The sequence below is a fragment of the Panicum virgatum genome, chromosome 9K (assembly GCF_016808335.1).
Source record: "Panicum virgatum strain AP13 chromosome 9K, P.virgatum_v5, whole genome shotgun sequence".
NCBI lineage: Eukaryota > Viridiplantae > Streptophyta > Magnoliopsida > Poales > Poaceae > Panicum > Panicum virgatum.
The window spans coordinates 13,333,676-13,347,879 of record NC_053144.1 but is presented as its reverse complement, the minus strand read 5'-3'; the positions used below and the strand labels follow the sequence as shown (position 1 = coordinate 13,347,879).

The window sequence follows — 14,204 nt, the reverse complement described above, 5'->3', positions numbered from 1 at the left end:
TTGAACAAATTCTTGAGAAATTGGCTAGACTAGAGAAATTGGTCAGCTTGCTCATTGTGCGGATAGAGGAGATGCCATCATGTACCAAGCAAATTGTGGCGAATTTAGAACAGGAAAAAAGGGTGGAAGTGATGTCAAATAACATCAAGCTAGAAGGTATTCATGGTAAAGCGCTTTCATGTATGGGAATCCCTCACTCTGAATGGATATTGGACTCTGGAGCTTCCAAACATGTCACAGGTGCTCAAAATGAGTTTTTGACATATAAACAATATTCATCCACACACAAGGAGACCATCCAAATTGCTGATGGGACATGTCAACCCATCAAAGGTATTGGTACTGTTAATTGCAAGCCATCAATTAATTTGACATCAGTTCTACATGTTCCATCATTTCCTGTAAATTTGTTATCATTGAGTGCTCTAGTTGATCAAATAGATTGTCGAGTCACTTTTGATCGAGAGCATTGCACTATTCAAGAAAGAAGGACATGAAAAGAAATTGGGATCGGTGTTAGGCATGGTGGATTGTGGTACCTTGATCGAAAAGAGGATGGCAGGCTTATAGATACTGCTTTGGTAGCAGGTATGAATGAAGATGAAGCAAGAGTGATGCTTCAACATTGTCGATTGGGCCACTTATCATTTGACACTATGGCTAAAGTGTTTCCAGAGATGATGAGTAAGGCAGACAGGAGGAAACTTATATGTGATGCATGTGAGTATGGGAAGCATACAAGAGCAACATATGTAAGCAGAGGACTTAGAAGTCTATCTCCTTTTATGCTTATTCACTCTGATGTGTGGACATGCCCAATTGTCTCAGTCAGTGGAATGAGATACTTTGTTACCTTTATTGATTGCCATTCACGTGTGACTTGGATATATCTCATGAAAAATGGAATTCTGGATCACCCTTGCATAATCCATCCATAATGTCTCATCACTTAATTATATTTCAATGCTAATAGCAATGTGGAGTTATATTCAGCTATATTTCTGGATATTGATGACTTCAAATTATGATGAGTGCTATGAATATTTCTGAATATTAATGACTTCAAATTATTTCAATGCTAATAGCAATGTGGAGTTATATTTCTGAATATTCAGCTACCTTTAGAGTTGATGGTACTTAATATCCATAATATTCAGCGAGTTGTTGTTATTACCTTGCTACTTAATTATACACTTCATAAATCATTATTTTGTTATGCTTGTACTAGCAGTAGAGTTGTTGGATCTTACATAACCTTGCTAAAACAATCAATAGATAAATTTTTTCCATAATTGTAATATGTAATTATATGGGTTACAAATGAAGCCTACAAATGAAGCCCTTATTCAAGAGGCCGAAGAATCATCGGACGATGAAGGATACTCTTCTGGTGGCTTTTAACCCCGGATGAATATCAACCAAGCCCACCGAGGCATCGTCGACGCCTAGAGGAAGAAGACCCCGAATATGATCCTTCCGCGGAAGTAAGACTAGTTTTGTAATGTTTTTGTTATATTCATCATTTGATCATATATGAAGATAATAAATGCATATATTATTTGATTTACAGCAAGACGTCGAATCTCCAACGCAATCCCCACAGTGACAACGAAGAGTTGTTAGCCAAGTTGTAGAGGATGTCATTGTCTCTGCCCCACAACCTTCGGGTACTACAACTTCAACTAGTAAGATGAAGCGTAAACATGGGCAGCGAAGCGTGAATCAAATTCCTACAGTGTGTCTTGTAGTGGAAGAGGTTAGTCCAAGGGATATGGGCTAGATTTCAGAATGTGTGTGGAGCCATTGCCAGGGACCAACTATAGACCTGGATCACCACTAATGATTGGAAGAAGGTGCCTGATTCGATTAAGGCGTCTATGTGGGCTGCACTGCAAGCATGCTTTAGGTTCCAAGAAGGAAAACCAAAGGAAGATGCAAAGAAATTTGCGATGCTCACCCTAGGGACAACTTTCAGGAACTTCCGGCATACTCTCCATAAAGATTATGCCAAGAAAGGGTTGAGTCCTAAAATCAAATTCGGGAAGATTCCTGATGCAATGTGGGAAGAGTTCAAACTCATGAAGGAAATGGCAGAGGCAAAAGCTTTGAGTGAAAAGAGGACCGAGAAGGCTCAAAAGGCCGCCGAGAATCCCCATCACTTGGGTGCTGGTGGCTACGATGGCAAGATCCCTCACTGGAGGAGAGAGGAAGAAGAACGAAGGAAAGCAAGTTAACAAATCTATTTGAAGGCATTCCTGAACGTGGTAAGTACTGGTGCCTAGCTCGACGACCAAGGTACAGAGAGGGCAAGGTTGTATTTGAGAACCCGACCACTGCGGAAATTTATGAAAGATTGGCGCATGTCGTTGATGCGGAAAAACAAGGTCTTTTCCATCCTGACAGGGAGAAAGATCAACTAACCACTGCGATTGGCACTGCAGAGCACTCTGGACGTGTTCGAGGGGTTTGATCATCGTTGCCCTGGAAACAAGCATTTCCCAATGACCCCGGCTACAGGAAATGTGACCGTTACAAGAAAGACCTTGAAGAAAAGATGAGAGCAATTGCAAAAGAAGAGTTCTCTCGGTTATTGGCCAGCCAGCAAGGGTCCTCAGTGCCAAATACAGCACAAGCTAACCAAGAGGTGATAGTTGCCCAATCTGGATTGATTGCTCCGAGCAGTGTCGGGTCCAAGACACAGCATAAGTATTTGGTTGATGATATACAAGTGGATACACCTTGCATGCTGGTTGTGCCATATGGAAAGAAACTAAATAAGTTCCGAGAAGCGGTCCTAGACTCAGCCGACTATGACCGAAAACGATACATGGAGTTCATAGGCATTTTACAAAAGTAAAATATTTCTTGACATTCCAATTCCATGCATATTTAGTTTGTCAATAATTTATGCATTCCTAAATTATAACCTTATTAATTATTACTATATGTCATTCTAACCTTACAGCGCGTACCGCCTCTACGTCATGGAAGGCAGGCCACATCCACCGGACAGGAAGGAAATTATGAATATTCGATATCATTTCCATGTAAGAATATAGCACTTCAACTTTATTGGTTATGTAAGTACGCACTCTATATATATTTTTTTATGAAGTGCCACAAGCAACCTCCTGGCTTGGTGCTATGTGGCTGCTACGTGTGCGAGTTCCTTAGAAACAGTGGGAGGTACCGAACAAACCCTGAAGACGTAAGTCATCTATATTCTACTATATACTATAACATGATTTAACATGACACATGAACATACGACATCTTACTTTTTTTCAGATGCCGGAAATACCAGTGGCCAACAATAGACTGGGCAACAGAGACATCGACAACATTTGCGCTGACATTGCAAGGTTCATCCAATGTGAGATTTGTCATGTGGCGGGAGAATACTTTGACCACGGTGGGGTGCTGGCTTTGGATGAGAACGGCAACCTTAGCAACTGGACAAAGGACAATTAATGATTGTTTATCTTTGAATAATTGGTGTAAATATTAATATTATTGTAAACATGATGGATGCTCTTGTTACTAAATATTAGTTGCTTGGAAATATTAGTCATTTTAATTGATGCACCATGTTACAGTATTGATGCAACATACAGTGATATCTTGCAAGAAATATAACCTTTAAATTAATGGGAAATAAATTTAAATTTAAATTTAAATTGACAGAAAATAAATATATAGCAATGGAAAAATCTTTGTGCTGGCGGATTAGTTAAGACAGCCGCCAGCACAAAGCCTAATTTGTGCTGGCGGGCAACTTAAGGAACCGCCAGTAAAGATACAATTTGTGCTGGCGGGTGAGCCGCCCGCCAGCACAAATGGCCATTTGTGCTGGCACAAGAGTGCTGGCGGGCGTCCCACCCGCCAGCACAGATATGATTTGCCCGCCACGCCAAATTGTTTCTGGCCTAGTGCTCCTTTGGCTTGGTTACCAAGTTTTCAATCTTGGTAGCTATGTGATCACACTTCCCACTGAGACTGGTCTAAGAAGTGCCTCGTGTTGTTGTTTTGCACAAGCATGTGTGCAAATCTTTCAAAAGTTTTGCTTATCAAAATCTCTTCTAATATTTTGATTCAAAATCATATATATTCATATATGGTACAGATACTTTGATCTGGTTTGGAATACATTAGTTCACCTAGGGTCCCGCTCACCACGTGCAGTTTGTTCAGGACACGGCACCATGCCTTCGGCTTTGGACTTCGAACTGAGGGGTAGGTCAATTTAATTTGATAGTGTTGCAGTCGAGTGGGTATACTATATTTGGATGATATTATTTTATGAAGTTATTTGGGTGATGTATTCAGATCTTACCTAGCTCGCGGGAGGCGACCACCCCGTCCTTGCCCTGTTTGCTTCAGAAACGTCTCCCCAGAGGCAGAGTTCTGTGAATTTGGACGCGTGCTATCTGAAATGTCGCCTTCATCAAGCACCAGGTGTCTCAAGGTAATCATGTTTTCCTTTCTTTTGGTGAAAATATCATCTGAGTTGAGAGCTACAGATTCAGTTGCAGCAGCTACAGCAGCATTACCATGTGTTTCTCAAGCATACAGATTCGGGTTCGGGTTTTGGAGCTTTGGGCTCCGGCGACGTTCCCTCAAATCTCTGGCCCTAGAAAGGAAGGCAGCCCGGTGGCAGGTCGGCACGCCGGTGGGGAGGCAGGGTGTCCGGTGTAGGTGGGGTGGGCCGGTGGGGGCGTCAATCAGGATCGACGAGCTCGCGCGGCAGCGGGAGGCGATAGGGAGGAGCCGCCCGAGACGAGGTAGGAGATCAGCTGGGGGCGAGGACGCTGCAAAAACGGAACCCGGAGGCTAGGAAGATGGAGGTAATAACGGTGGTGGATCTGATCTTGCCGGGATAATAGTCTGGTGGTGGAGCTGACCACAGGGCGGCGCTGTGTTGGTGGCGGCGCGAGCGCGTCAAAAAAAAAAACGGGATGCGAGAGGTAGAAACTAGAAAGAGGCTTAGTGTTTGGATAGATCGGGCCGTTGCGTGTGGGGGCGTCTATTCATCACCTTCTGCGATTGGAAGGCGTCCAATCGCAGCAGCGAACGCCGCCCCCAGCTCCGGCGGCCTCCACCGCCTCCGCCGCCGCCCTCCACCGCCGCCATGCTAACCGAGGTCACATCTCCGCCCTCCTTCGACGCCACCCCTCCCCCTCCCCCGTCCCCTAGCTCGCCGGCGGGCGCTCCCCTCTCCCCTGGCTGGAGGTGGAAGATGTACAGGAGCACTTCTGCGATAGCTTGGCACGGGGTAGCGCGCGCGATGAATAGCTTTTCCGGTTGCGTGTTCATCCTATGGATGGAAAGATCGAGTGCCAAAAGGCGTAGAAACACCCGGTTGCTGCATGCTATGTATCTCCATTTCCATTCCTAATGTAAGATTCAGGGTGTGACCAAGTAATTTTTTGCAGGTGCCGGCTGCATGAATTCTCACGCTCTTGTTTGAAGGCTAGCCTAGCCTAGTTTCAGATATGTCCTTATTACAGATGGATGATAAAGCCAGTGCTGCCTATAAGGCCCTGGAGGAAGGAGCGCATGCTTCTTCATGAAGATGAAGCTCCAACTTTCACGGCCCACGGGACGACTGGACGCGCGATTACTGTAGCGCATGGCTACTGTTGCACGCGACACAGTGTTTCTTTAGTCCCAGACTGGAAATGGAAAGGGAGTTGGACTGACTTAAATAGCCGGTCCCTGGGAAGCTAATAACTCCGGTTCGAACTTTTTGCGCGAAGCGAGGACGAAAGCGCAAGAGAGTTATTTAGCAGGTGTGGTTTACTTAAAGTGTAGAGTAGATCTTAGCCGTTATTCCGGACCGGTTCGTTACACCAACTCCAATGAAGCTGCCATTATCTCTTTTGGAAGCCATCACAAATAATTTCTCAGACGAGCGGGTACTCGGCAGAGGTGGGTTCGCCGTGGTTTACAAGGTCGGCAATCCTCGACGACTCTCCCCACCCTGTTGCGCCTTTTCTTAACCGCTGCTCTGTTTTATAAACTCATCTACATACATGCTGACAAGGCGAGCTGCGATTGCAGGGAATGCTTGGAAACAAGCCGGTCGCTGTGAAGAAGTTATTAGAGACTAGGGGCAGAGCCAGGATTGAAACATAGAGGGAGCCAATTTACTAATACCAACAATCAGGAGGGGCCACACCTTATTAATGAGCAACATTAGCAATGAGATTCGGAAATTTTATGTGTAGTTACACCAACGTTATGGGGGCCATGGCCCCTGCCCCCCTGTCTCCGCCCCTGTTAGAGACGATCGATGTGGACGAGGAAAAATTCAAAAAAGAGATGCACTGTCTGATGAATTTACGGCATAAGAACGTAGTGCGATTTCTGGGGTACTGTGATGAAACACAGCAAAAATCGGTAGAATATGATGGCAAGCCTGTCATAGCAGATCAACGAAACAGGTTACTCTGCTTTGAGTTTGTACCTAAGTGTCTCCAGGAGCATATCACCGGTAGGATCATTATTTTCTTCCGTGAAAATTGTTTTGTTTTTTAAATTTATAATTATTGAAAGATATACTGTGTGGTACTATTTGGCATTAGAAGCTTTACATTATATAATATAATAATATATACGAAATGTGTAACCCGTCCTACTGTCCTTTTCACAGCTGCATCTTGTGGACTAGAATGGAGGATACGCTATCAAATAATCAAGGGAATATGTGATGCTTTACATTATCTTCATGAGAAGCGTATTGTCCATGCAGATCTCAAACCTGCCAATATACTGCTAGATGACAACATGCTGCCAAAAATTGCTGACTTTGGTCTCTCAAGGTGCTTTGACGAAGACCAAAGCAAGGCTATTACATCAAAACTGATTGGATCAATGTAAGATTGCTAAGCGCTCTCGAAAGCTCTTCGTTTCATTTTCCATTCATCATCACAGTAATTATGTATATTTTTATATAGAGGATATTTGCCACAAGAGTTTTTCGATGGACACATCACATTGAAGCTAGATATATATAGTCTTGGTGTTATAATTAATGAGATGCTGACAGGAAACAAGGCAACTTCCGCAGAAGAGAATGTAAGAACAATTGCCTTCTTTCTGAAATTGATACGAATAGGCCTGCAGATGGAAATTGGATAATGTTTGAATTGATAACATAAACGAGACGGAGCCGTTACAATGACACTTACAAAGATTATCTCGGCAAGCCGAGCGAGAACAACGTGAGGTCAGCTAAGCCAAAAAGAGAGAAAATACAAGAGAGGTTACATGGACACATCACAAATTCTAATACAGCTCAAGAGTACACCAAAAGTTTTCTACCAATCGTCCATGGGAGCCGCAACCAAACAACTTGCTTGCCAGGTTCACAAGAGCCAAAATGCATCCACCCACCCCTCGCAACTACGCCGCCCTGTGAGCCACCCTCCTACGATTTGGGAGGGCTCGCCCAACAGAATGGGGGCTAAGGCTGGGGGGGGACAACTTGACCAGAATGTCGCCAGAAACGACGACCTCCCTTCGAGTTGACAACGACACCAAGTAAGGCACATCCGGGTGCCGTCCACCACCATCCAACGCCCTTTGAGGGGAGGAAACCCCAAAGGAGGGAGGGCCGGCAAAGGGCGAACTTCACCACCCGGCAATTGGTTTGGAGTCTCCATCAACAAGGAGAGTGCCGACGAAGTAGAGGCGCCAGCAACGGACACTTGCGGAACCACGGTAGAAACCAACTCAATGGGAGCCGCAACCGAACAACTTGCTTGCCAGGTTCACAAGAGCCAAATTGCATCCACCCACCCCTCGCAGCTACGCCGCCCTATGAGCCACCCTCCTACGAATTGGGAGGGCTCGCCCAACAGAATGGGGGCTAAGGCTGGGGGAGACAACTTGACCAGAATGTCGCCGGAAACGACGACCTCCCTTCGAGCTGACAGCGACACCAAGTAAGGCACATCCGGGCGCCACCCACCGCCATCCAACGCCCTTTGAGGGGAGGAAGCCCCAAAGGAGGGAGGGCCGGCAAAGGACGAACTTCACCACCGAGCAATTGGTTTGGAGTCTCCATCAACAAGGAGAGCGTCGACGAAGTAGAGGCGCCAGCAGCGGACACATGCGGAGCCACGGTAGAGTCCAACTGAAGCACGAGACGAGGCACAAAGGAACGGCCACCATGCTCATACCTCAGCTTGTCTTGAAGAGGAGCAGGTCGATTTACGTGACCACCGCGCCAATCAAGTGGAGAGGTGATTGTGGAGGCATGGAGGCATAGGGAAGAGGAGGCATGGCGACAGGGCGGCCACCCCGGCTGCCCCCCGGCTGCCATGATGGCCGCGGCCACACCGAGGGAGGCGCCTGCGACGGCATCTTCGCACACGACACGGCCGGGCTCCGCGCCGCGCCCAGCGGCCAGATCCAGCCTCCAAGGAGCCGGATCCGGCCACCAGGCGAGCTGCAGGACCAGGACGGCATGCCGGCCGCCGGCAGCAGCGAGACGCCGAGGATGCCCCGCCCTTGCCGTCTTGAGCGGGGAGAGGGCAGATCCGGCCCGGCGCGAGGTGGATCTGACGCCGGCCGCTGGCGCCGGAGCCCCCAGCCATGCTGGCCCATCGAGTAGGGAGGAAGAGAGATACTGGAATGGAGGGGAGAGGCACGTGAGGAAGAGGCCCCGCCGCCGCCGTCCTTGAGCCCAGCGGGCTTCCGCGCAGAGGCCCTCTAGCGGTGGCGAGGTGAGGAAAGGGAGGCGGAGGGGCTAGGGGCAGCGGACCACTCAGGTCGCCCCTCGGGGGCGATGTGAGGGGGGGGGGGCTTTTGATCCACCCAATTGATAACATAATCTAGGCACACTTAATTACTATCAGTAAAACCTTATTTAAATCTTAAATGTTCTGTACTACAATTTTTATATTACGTATTTCATTTTCCAATACGTCCACCCTGCTTATCTTGAATTGTACTCACTACTGCAAAATTGCAGGTACTTAAAACTTGGAACGATAGGCTAGAGATATCAGAGCGAGACATACCGTTGCAGCAAGAGTGTGCGCTGAAATGGCCAAAATGTGCATTGATCCCAACAAAGAGAACAGACCTTCTACACATCGTATAATTGAAATGTTGGAGGTGGGAAGTGCTGATAAGTTTGATGAGGCAGGCACGAGTACTTCATTAGTAGCACAGGTTTTACTCATCACCAAACTAATACAGTACTATCTATTCTGAGATCTTGGCCACCTTTGTTTTAACTTCTTTTTGTTAGAGATTCTAGATGAAGTAAATTGTTCCCTAAAATGGCACTTCTAGAGCCCTAACAACTACTTTCTATATATAAGAGTAGTATATTGTCTCAAAAAGTTCTATTTTTACTTTTAAATATCAACAAGATGATACTTTGGCCATTAGATTTCACTTGTCATATATATTAAAATTTTGATAATGATTTTATTTGAGGACCAGGCTATGTTTTTAGTGTTTCATAAGCTAAAAGTCTTATGTGATAGTATAATTAATGATATAGAAACCACTCTATATGTAGAGTTGGGAATGCCCTTCCAAAGACTTTGCTCGGGATCTGCCACTGCTGAGAAGTGCTGAGAAGTTTGATAAGGCTGGAGCAAGTACTTCATTAGTACAACAGGTTTTACTCATTACTCATTATTGTTGATTTCATGCTTACACCCAAACAAGGATGGGTACGCCGTACGTATATATCTTGACTGATATTCCTTTTATAAAGGAAATTATTAATTGCTCCCCCCAAGGTTTCCAGTCTGTACGAGAGGTTCAGATATAATCATTGAGGTATTTATATGTCTTAGGCCAGTCTCAATGGGAGTTTTATAGAAAGTTTTATGACATTAAATTCTTTGCCACATCATCAGTTTTGATGACATGGTGAGGAGAGAGAACGATGGAGTTTCATGGGATGAGAGAGGAGTTTCATCCCCATGAAACTCCATTATTGGCACGTTTATCTAGTTTTGAGTCTTGATAACTATGCACTGAGATTGGCCTTACCACTTCGAGGTTCTAGCCCGTGTTATTAGGTAGTGATGTCTTATCTATATTGGTCCAATTTTTCATGTAGGGTTTAGCTGGTGGGGATGGGTGTTTTTGTAGTTGTAAATCTCTAAACTATGAAAACAAACTCATGGCCATTTGCAAAATACTTAGGAAATGTTAAATAGTTCTATCATAATGAGATAGATGAGGGTTGCTGCTCAATTTGTTAATCTATATCCTATATAGATGGCACCCATTAACTATTTCTCTCTTCATACAAGGTGTCCACATTGTTCCCCAATAAGTGTCCAACTAACTTGCAATTCTTTCATGCAATCTATTCATGTCCCCTTATTAATTACAAAAAATGTCCATGTCATCTCTACTCTGTGCAATACTTTTAATCTTTAATCTATTAACATAAAGTCATATAAATACGCTATTTTTTAATCACTTATATTCTTCTATAATGTGATCAAATATTCTATTGCTGTTTCTTCTATTAGCTTATTGATTTTTACCAGATCCGATAAAAAAATATCATGCAAGTAAAATTCATATCCTCTGTATATCCTATATAGATGGCACTAACTAAAGCCATTAGCTTTATTTCTCTCAATATGCAAGTTATCCACATCATATAGGAACTCATTATACCAGACACCACATCACCAACTACTAGGACTATCTATTTATGTCTTCCATCGATTTTCTGTGAATGTTGCCAATTACTTTAGTGTTTCTATTTTCAAATCTCACCTTAAAGTTTTGTTTAAAAAATTCCGCAGCAACGCACGCGGGGTATCACCTGGTGAAGAACATCATATATGTCTCCCTTATTAGAGTTGTACTTTTAACTTGAGTAGCCTATCGCTAAAATAATGTTTTGTGTCTTCCTTTGAGTTTATAAAAACTTGATCAGAGACCAGAGGGGTATGATAGTTCCACCGTATTTCATTAAGAGGAAGCAATCGGCTTCCCGGTCGAGAAAACACTCTGGCGCCTAAAATTCGCTCCTATGGGGATTTGAACCCTGGGAATTTGAACCCGGGACCTGAAGAGTGCTACAAGAGCCACCTAATCAATTCAACTAGAGGCCCATTGGCAACCTTTGAGTTTCTACAATGGACAAACCAACAACCGCGGTCGTGTCTCGACACACCCAAATTGTTCTTTCATTTATTCACCCAATATGTTTTTCCATTTATTCACCCAATATGTTTTTCCATTTATGGTATAATCTGAGTTCAATGGTGTAACGAAAAGAGGCCTTAACATGCTTCTAAACTTATTTTGGTTCGATAGAAATAGTGTAACAATATTTTTTTCAAGTGTTTATTTTTTTAGTGGACTAAAATTCTACAACTCTATAATGTAGGGGAAATTCAAAATCGATGGAAATGTCATGAGCCTAGCTATCAAGCGTGTTACTAATAGGAAGGTAACACATATTCTGAAGTTAACTAATCTAACAGTATTTTCTTATGACAATATAAGAACTGCCACGACGGGCTTTGGAGATGTAATTGGAGAAGGTGGATTCGGTAAGGTCTTCAAGGTACGTCTATATATTCAGTCAGGTCTCCTACTAAAGCGAATTCAAAATTTATGGGCAAAACTTGTTTCATAAACAGACTTCATACAAGACAAAGATGTTTTTTCATAAGGGAAACTATATTAATTTTCAAGATTACATTGAGTTGATACGTAACTTTGAAAAAAAATCCTAGCCTCTGCATAACTAGGATGCACACATATAAAAAAGCACTAACATACAAGCCCGCTAATGACTATCAATTCAAAGACTAGACCGCCACTCGTACGTCTGGATTAAAAAACTCTTTGATTAGCCAAGCCAACAATTGAGATGCTATTGACTTTTGTTGTTTTGCAAGATACTAGTCCAAGTGCGAAGCTAATGGATAACTTAACTAAGTAGATAACCTGGGAAGAAGAAAATTTTTATTTCTTTTCAAAAATCAAATCATTCCTGCATATACAAGACAAAGGTATATTGCGATATATAATTTACCATCCGTTCTAATAGCTCAGTTATAGTGAGATAGTTTTGGGTAGACGCTGAATTCAGTTAATGAAAACATCATATATTACCTCCTCACATGTTTCAGTAAATATTCCATTTTAGTTTTCTGTGGGAATAATATATGTCACTGTTATTAGAGCTGTCATTTTAACCAGAGCTGCAAGTCGCTAAAGGTTAGTGGTGTCTTCCTTTTTGTGATGTTTAAGTTCCATCTGGACAAACTAACCATGTCCTAATCTCGACACGCCCAAATTATTGTTTCTTTCATTTATTCATGGTACAAATAGAGTCCAATAAATTTTGGAGTTTTGCTCCAGTGATCCTTTTCATAGAAACTACTTTTACCTATTTTTAAAGCACGTACGTTTCCAAAAAGAATTAGTTTGGTCCAACAATATCACCAACTAGTGGATGAAAGCATTTATAATACGAACAAAAATACTATATTGTAATCTAAACAGACTTGAATACAATAAGAATATGAAAACACAACAAAATCCGCATCGAAGAAAACCCATCGAAGAGAAATAATCTGCATGACCCGTATGGTGCCTTTTTGACCGCTGTAGCAACACATAAGCATATTTGCTAGCTAATCTTAAAGTAAACAGTTAATTAATTTGATGATATTCTAATTTCATCTGGGATTGTGTTTGGACCTGATCCTATCTGTGCCAAAATAGAGCCTGTCCATGTGTGGTCCTATCCAAATATCGATTTGTTCTCCAAGTCACAAGAAAAAAAATCGGCGTTTCGCTTCAGCGCATCCGAGCGGGCTGCCGCCATTACTGTCGAGGCGTCAAGCTGTCCTTGAACCTTCCTCGGGGGAATGACAGCATTAAGGCCTAATTTGGAAGCATGGGGAGCTAAACCCAAGGAAAACCTCCCATAGAGAAGACAAGTGAATGTCTTATTCAAATGACATCTCCATGGATTGCTCACCTTAGAAAAAGTCAGGGATCCCAAAAGGATACGAGTTTCCAAATTAGCCCTAAGTGGGATTAGGCCGCCGTAATCCCAACTTGAAAGGCAAGAGTACCTCCACGTCCTCCTCTTCCCCAGAGAAAAGGAAGATAGTAAAGTAAAAGAGGCTATGTTGCTTCCCATGCTTGATGCTACAGCTTGGGTCACCTGTTCTTGTGTACATTTGTTCACCACCTTTCGTCTTAGAATATCTAATTTAACGGTTGCGATCATGTTGCACAATTTCTTGTGAAATAATGCTACACTTTTCGTATTTGAGTGATTTAATTTGCATCGATTAATCTCCCCTCTTGAGGAGCCTCGTGAGCTTGTTAGTTTAACCAAATTGAATTTTCACAATATAGTCTACGGCTAGTCCACCATTTTAATTTCTGCAAGCAAACAGGGCATTTAGCCTGTTAGAATACGATACTTGTCACTATGCACAATAGTTCTGCATCTTGAAAGGATATTGCGAGTACGACACGAGTTTTCACCTAGATGAATCTCGTGCAAATCTTAGATGACGGATTTGAAGCAACCACGATAAGAGAACGAGATTTTAATGAAGCTGACCGCAAATTTTTTAGCACAACTTCAAAAAAAAAAAAAGAAGTACAAGTGACTATCCTCCCTCACAACTCTAACTGACCTTCCAGAACCATGTGATTCTTGCCCTATATAAAAATATTTTTTTCACGGATTTTGTTGCATTTTCACGTTCTTATGGTATTCGAGTGTGTTTAGGTTATAATATAGTGTTGTTATTCAGTTCTTATCATATACGCTTCAGGTCCACCAGACGGTGATGCGTGTTAGACCAAAATAAAATTTGTAATGGAAAGATTGCATGCTTTAGAAATTTGGAAAGATTATGGTTTTTCAAATTTTTTGGTGGACTAACGTGTAGGTACAACTGTATATAATCTAGGGGGGATTCAAGATCTATGGAAAATACACGATCCTAGCAATCAAGCACGTTGCTGATCAAGTTGCAGCAAAATCACTCTTGGACGAACTAAAGTTGCTCGCAAAACTTGAGCACAGGAATGTGGTGCGGCTGATAGGGTTTTGCAATGTTGACGGGTGGTTTCGTTTTGGCAACCGTGGTTTGTATATTTGCAATGAATATTTCAGCCGAGGTTCTCTTGACAGACACATATTTGGTACGTCGGCTTCCCTCGATCTCGGTCAT

At 43.2% G+C, this 14,204-nt stretch overlaps 1 long non-coding RNA gene across 1 annotated transcript; it reads left to right on the top strand.

Moving 5' to 3' along the window:
• The first annotated feature begins 6,285 nt into the window (after nucleotides 1-6,285).
• On the top strand, nucleotides 6,286-12,830 carry LOC120650175. Its single transcript, XR_005665530.1, has 5 exons — nucleotides 6,286-6,493; nucleotides 6,653-6,875; nucleotides 6,957-7,077; nucleotides 8,978-9,180; nucleotides 11,381-12,830. It is a non-coding gene; the product is annotated as an uncharacterized LOC120650175 (long non-coding RNA).
• Nucleotides 12,831-14,204: the final 1,374 nt, after the last annotated feature.